Raw genomic sequence first — 7,119 nt, forward strand, 5'->3', positions numbered from 1 at the left:
AGAAGAATGGAAGAGCAAACCCTAGAAAAGATGAAAAGGAGCTTAAGCATCCAAGAGATCCTCTCAAGAGAGCAAAATTAGGTCTGACCGTTCTCCCCTGTCAAAAGAATGACTCTGAACTCGCAATAGGGGTATTTATAACCAAGAAAAGTGACAAAATTCAAGCCCAGGCCCAGCGGACCACCGCCCGACGCCAAAAATGGCCGCCCGACGGTTTACCTAAAGCCACAGAACTGCCCGGCGCCATAAAAACAGCCACCCGGCGCTCCGGACCACCGCCCAGCGCCACGGTCAACCGCTCGGCGGTTTGGTCAACTTTTTCTGGTTGACTGGTTGACTTTTCTGCACTGCAACCGTTTGATCTTCAACCTTTCTTTCCTTTTCTTGAGTCTACGACCTTTATCTTCAACTCCATTCTTCATTTTCTCAAAATAGCTACAAAACAATGCAAAACAAGCATAATATCGCTAAAAATAGCTTTTGACTCTCTACAAACTCATTTATTGAGTTTTGCTTGATTCTAAGCTCATTCCAAGTAGTAAAGGGCATAATTAGGTCTAAAATGACATATGAAAATAACTGTTTTTCAACCTTCATCAGAGGCACCCCAGGATGTTTCTTATTTTCTATTTCTGCTTTTGTTTAGTAGTGTAGGGTTTTTATGGTACTTGGCTTGAACATCTTTATCTGATGATGGTTTGACTTGATTGACTGTGTCATGAGTATGCTTGATGATGCTTGATGTGGATGACGATTGAGATTGCTTTACATGCTCATATAAAAGTGAAGTGTTCTTAGACCGTGAATGGATGCATGAATATTATGATTGTGATTAAGATGTTGAGCTGAGTGTATGATTATGATGCTTGGAATATTGAGTGAGCCTATTTGAGAGGTTTTTGAGCTCCAAAGTTCTTAATTGTTAAATTTGCTATGTATGTGGAAGCATGAATGATTTTGCCTAAGTTTCTGTGATTGATTGAATTGCATGTATGTGTCATATGATCAAGGCTGCTTTTGTGCATAAACCTTTTTTCTAGCCAAATGAACTTTTCGTCCCACATGAAAAGGAACATTTTATGTTCTACCCTTTTTGAACCTAAGCCTTAAACAGGATTTGAAAACCTTACTTTGAAAATCTTTACCTTGAGTTAGGTTGAGAATTAATTGTGGTATTGAAAAAGGTTCAATTGTTGGGAAAGTTAAGAAAAGGAAAAGATAGGCATTGAGCTAATGTGTTGAATGAAAATGCATGAAAGAAAAAAAAAAGGAAAGAAAAGATAAAAAAGATAAGCATGAAAAGAAAAGCTCAATGCAAAAGAAAAAGGGAAGTTGGGATTGAGTAATATTGGTAAAAACTTGAATTATGATTGAATAACTCTCTTAACTCAAGGATTTTGTGATCTAGAAAAACCAATTCTTCTTGTTAGCCCAACCACATTATAAGCCTTGAAAAGTCCTTGTGATGNAATAACTCTCTTAACTCAAGGATTTTGTGATCTAGAAAAACCAATTCTTCTTGTTAGCCCAACCACATTATAAGCCTTGAAAAGTCCTTGTGATGGCATGTGTATGTGGTGATATTTGATTGTGGCAAATGAATGACAATTTTGTTCTATGTGACATGTAGATAGTAAGAGGGAAGGAGTGACTTCTTGTAACACTTGAGTGATTGAGTGAGACACCTTATTTGGTGAGGATTGATTCCATGAATTCATGATTTCGTCTATGCTTAGTTAATTGATCATTCATAAGACTAACATCTGTTGAAAATTATATGATTAGGTGAACACTATGTGAGTTCTGATAAAGTGAAATGATAACGGTCTAAAAATCGTTATTTTCATGCTTAAATATGATATCAAAACACACCCTTTGTGGCTTAGAATGAGCTTAAAATCAAGTAAAACACTTAGTTGAGTCACGTGAGAGTCAAAAGTTGGTTTTAGAGATATTATGCTTGTTTTTGCATTGTTTTGTAGGGTTTTGATATGATTGAAGATGGAAGTGAAGCAAGGTGGACTTAGACTCATGGAATAAGAAGAAAAAGAATGAAAAGAAGAGTCAAGTGAACCACTCAGCGCCCAAATCCAACGCTGAGCGTCCAGAGCGATTAGAGCCAAACCGCTGAGCGGTGATATTGACCGCTGATTAGAGGCAAACCGCTGAGCGGTGATATTAACTTATCTAGTAGTGTAAATTGATTTAATTTGACTTATTTGTTTATATTTTGTTTTTGTTTCTATTTTTGTTTTTGTTTTTATAAAAGTGCTTCTAGGGTATTTGTTTCTTGTTTATGCAGGAAGCTATACATACTAGGAGTAAGAAAAGCCAACAACCACTTCTTGAAGGAATATCAGACAGGAGAGGAAGGAGAGTTAGACACCTATCTAGGGAGTTGTTTCCTTCTCCTGAAAGATTGTTGCAAACCTCACCAGAAGCTCAAGATATGGCAAATGAGCAACCTCCTCCCAAATGCACTCTTGGTGACGCATCCAACGTTGTGGGCCTATTCCACTTCACCAGTATAGCTATGCCAACAGATAATACAACCAACATGGTGATGAAACCTGTGTTGATACATCTTGTATAGGGCAATCAATTTCACGGTTTGTCAAATGAGAACCCTTATGATCATTTGACAACGTTTAGTGAAATTTGTAATACTGTCAAGATGAATGGAGTATCAGATGAACGAGTAAAGCTTAGCCTGTTTCCTTTCTCATTGGGAGGCAGTGCTAAGACATGGTTGATCTCCTATCTAGAGGGAACATTTACTATGTGGGAGACTGTGGCAGCAAAGTTTTTGACTAAATATTTTCCACAGTCAAAAGTCACTCAAGGAAGGTTGGAAATCTCCTCATTTAAACAAGGCATGGAAGAAACTCTTGGTTAGGCCTGGGAAAGATTTAAAGGCTTATTGAGGAATATGCCAGTCCACGGTTTTGACAAGACCACTCTAGTTCTTACATACCTTGGAGGCTTAAATATGCAGTGTAAGATGATGTTGGACGCCTCAGCTGGAGGAGATATCAAGAGAAAGACTGAAGATGAAGCCTATGACTTGATTGAGAGTATGACTGCTAATGAGCAGGAAACTTACAATGAAAGGGGCGCACCTGTACAAAAGAGGGGAGTTTTGCATTTGCCTGCAGATGATGTTATTCTAGCTCAAAGTCATCTTCTTACGAAGAAATAGGATAATTTGATGAAGGTTCTATCTCAGCTTCCAAAGGAGATTAGGAATGTCTCCAATACACAACAACTTTGTGATTTCTGTGGTGGTGACCATATTAATGGTCAATGTGCTGTGCCGGAAAATATGCAACAGGAAGCAAATTATATGGGGAATCAATTTCAATACAGGCAGGGAGGTTACAACCAAGGCAATTCCAGCCAATGTTGGAAAAACCATCCTAGTATTCGACAATCTCAAAATAACCCATCTGGGCAAACATGAGGCTTCCTTAATAACAGGCCGCAACAACCCTCTCCCTTATGGCAGCAGGTGAATCATTTGACAGAGACTGTCAGTGACCTTAACGCTAGATTTGACAAATTTTTGAAGGTCTATGAGTCTCAACATGCAAGTGATCAGGCTAGTTTTAGATCCTTGGAGATGCAAATTGGTCAATTGTCAAAGAGGGTAGAAACCACTGAGAAAAATCAATTTAGGGCTAATACTGATGTTAACCCTAAAGAGGAGTGTAAAATTGTTATCTCTAGCAGTAAAAGAAAAGCAGAAGAGGAAGTTATTGAGATAGAAAGTAGTGGGGAAGAAGATGAAGAGATGAGTGAGAATGATGAGATTGAGAGTGATGAGGAAGAGAAAGAAGAAGAAAGGGTTGAAAAAATGAGAGAGAGAATGAGGAAAGAAAAGGGAGTCACTATGAGCCATTCAGGGAGATTCTTAATCAGGTGACTGTTGTTCCTTTAGCTGAAAATCATCCTCAAATTCTTGTTTACTCCAAGAAAATAAATTATTATATTGGAGAAGTGATAGATGAAGAAGAAGAGGAACAAGAAGTGCTTGTACAGCCGAAAAAGAAACATCACCCACCTAAACAGACGGATCCAGGATGGTTGACTCTTGCATGTGTTATTAATGATGTGGATATAGGAAGAGCTATCATAGACTCTGGATCTAGCATTAATATGATGCCTTTGAGTTATCTAAAGAAAATTAAAGGGCTAGTATTAAAACCATCCAATATTTCTCTGACAGTTGCAGATGGTTATATTAAGAAGCCAATTGGTAAGGTGGAGGATGCAATTGTTCATATTGAGCAGTTGGAGTTCTTGATTGACTTTGTGGTTGTGGATATGGAGAATGATGGAAGAATTCCATTGATTTTGGGAAGACCTTTTATGAGGACTTCTAAAATGGTGATGCGCATCCATGACGAAAGGATGATGTTAAGAGATCAAGATCAGGTGTTAACATATAGTGGCTCTAAAGAAAACAAAATAAGAATAAGAAAAAGAGCCAAACATAAAAAGTCAAGGAGAGAAGCTGCATATGAAGAAAGCACAACATACTGACAGTTGTAATGTTTTGCAGGTACCTAAAGATGAAGAGGTTGATAAAGGAGGAACAATCCACTCAGAGGATACATCACTTCCACGTGGTTCACAAGTAAGATTCAAGAATAGGAAGTGGATTATGAACAAGATTAAAGAAGGTGGAGTAGTGGAGATTAGAATACCATAGTTCAAGGCAATCAGAAGAGTGGACAAAAGGCAGTTAGTGAGTTGGGTAGATGAAGACCCCAACCGGGATGGGAAGACATGATGTTATCTTATTAAATCCCAATTGTTGTAAAACATTTTTAGTTCTAGTTTTAGTGTTATTTTATTTTGGATGTGTAATTCCTTGGATTTTTAAACATTTTTGGGTAGCATCTATTGAGGGATGCTAAAATTTTATATGTATCTACTGAAGGATACAGGTAAGTACACCTACTGAAAGGTGTTGGGAGACACTTACTAATGAGTGCTAGACAGGTTTGGGTCAGGCTCGTGACGTTAAACAAGCGCTACCTGGAAGACAACCCAATTGATTACTTTTTGGTTTTTAAACTTTGTTTTAAGTGCATTATATGTTTGAATGTTGCATTTGAGAGGGGAAATGTGCATAATTTAAAATTTGAAAGTTGAAATTCAGTGCTACAGGGTTGAAAACGTGAAGGCAAGCAAAGAAGAAAGGAGAAATTTTTAACGCTCACCGCTGAGCGGTCCATTTGACCACAGAGTGGTGGCGGCGCATACCTAGCTCGGGTTTGTTAAAAGTTGAGCGTTTTTACGTTTTTGCACTTTGAAACCTCTTCTTTGCAGTTCACCCTAGCAGTCTCCATAAGCCCTAACACTTCTCTTTCACTTTCAAGAGTTTTTCAAAGAGATTTCCTCACTTTTCCTATCACTCACTCATAAAAATTTCATTGCTCTACCATTATCTTGTCAAAAGTTTGGGGTTTTTGTTGAGGGATGTGTTTTGGAGAGGCATTCATCATCAATTAGGAAGAAGTCTAGCAAGCATCTAAGATCTCCACTCAAGTAAGTTGTGCAATTTCATTCTTAGGGTTTCTAATTGAAATTTGTTGAAGAACATGTGTAGGAACATGATAAATTAGGACTTTTGATTTGTATACATGATTTGATGAAATAGAAACTGTTTGAACTGATTGAATTACATGAAATTGGTCTGGAATTGTAAAATTGGTCTTAGAGTGGAGATTAAGACCTTTGGAGGAGGGTTTTTGAAAAACTCTGTCAAAACTGCTGAGCGGTCTGCTTGATCGCTGCGCGAAATTCATCAGATTGGGGGTTGTTTATTTTGTGATGCTTGGACACTGAGGGGCCCTGATTTTCCCTCAATGATTGGACTGTGCTTGGGTTGAAATGTAATTGATGAGTTACTATTCTCTAATGATGAATTTCTGTGATGTTATTGAATTTATTTGACACAGGAATGTCATCCTCAAGGAGAGTAAAGACCATGCGAAGCATGAGAAAGGAGCCAGAGGGACCAAGGAGATTTTATTCTTCTCGTTTCCTTTCTAGGAAGCATGAAAAGCATAATGTGACTGTACAGGAGAGACAATTATTGATGGAGAGGAAGGCCATGTATATTCCAAACTTAACCCCTGAGTTTGGATTGAAGATCGAGAGGCGAGGCTGGGAGAGATTGACCACTTATCCTGCACCAACTAGCATTGAGCTGGTGAAGGAATTTTATGCGAACGCCTTGCCCAGAGGAGGAGTGTTAGTTGGGCGATACATGAGTTATGTGAGGGGGCAGATCATGAGGTATGACCCCGACACCATCGACAATTTTCTGGGTACTGAGGGGCCAGGAGAGTAATGTAGGTGTGCTGCTTACACAGGGGAGTATAGGGACTATGAGGACATCGAGAGGGTGATCTGTGTCCCTGGGATACACTTTCAGAGGAACCCTAATGGAATGCCAGTCAACATCATTAGGGCAGACTTGACTCCCTTGGAAAAGTATTGGATGGCATACACTCATGCCAACATACAACCGTGCTCCCATGTCTCCAACATTACCATGTATCGGATTTTCTTCAGCTACTGCATGCTGAGGCAGATGGATGTTAACGTTGGCGAGGTCATTGCCAACGAGATTCAGGGTTGTGCTACCACTATGAGTAGCAGGACACCGCTGGGACATCCATCCCTAGTTACTTATCTGTGCTAGCAGGCTGGGGTGGACACTGCAGTTCCACCTTATGAGAGGACAAGGAGGGCTATAGATGCCTCCTATTATAGTCAGTTTTGTGGAGGTGACGAGCCAGTCGGAGCAATTCCTAGGAGACGTCCTAGGAGAGCTGTAGCTTAGTAGGAGGATGCACTTGCAGATGCATCGGCACAACACGCTGAGCTTTCTAGATGGGGACATGTATATGTCCATGATGGAGGCTAGGATGAAGTCTCTCCGCAGATGGCATGTAGCCACTGCAGAAATGATAATAGGACTGTACGACACACCACCAGTGCACAGGTGGACTATGGACGAGTTCCATGGTGTGATGGCTTGGCCTTAGGAGCAGGCACAAACTAGTGGGTCTGGAGCAGCTGGAGCACCAGGCAGAGAAGAGGATG

Source organism: Vigna radiata, chromosome 6, assembly GCF_000741045.1.
Source record: "Vigna radiata var. radiata cultivar VC1973A chromosome 6, Vradiata_ver6, whole genome shotgun sequence".
In the NCBI taxonomy this organism is placed as follows: Eukaryota; Viridiplantae; Streptophyta; class Magnoliopsida; order Fabales; family Fabaceae; genus Vigna; species Vigna radiata.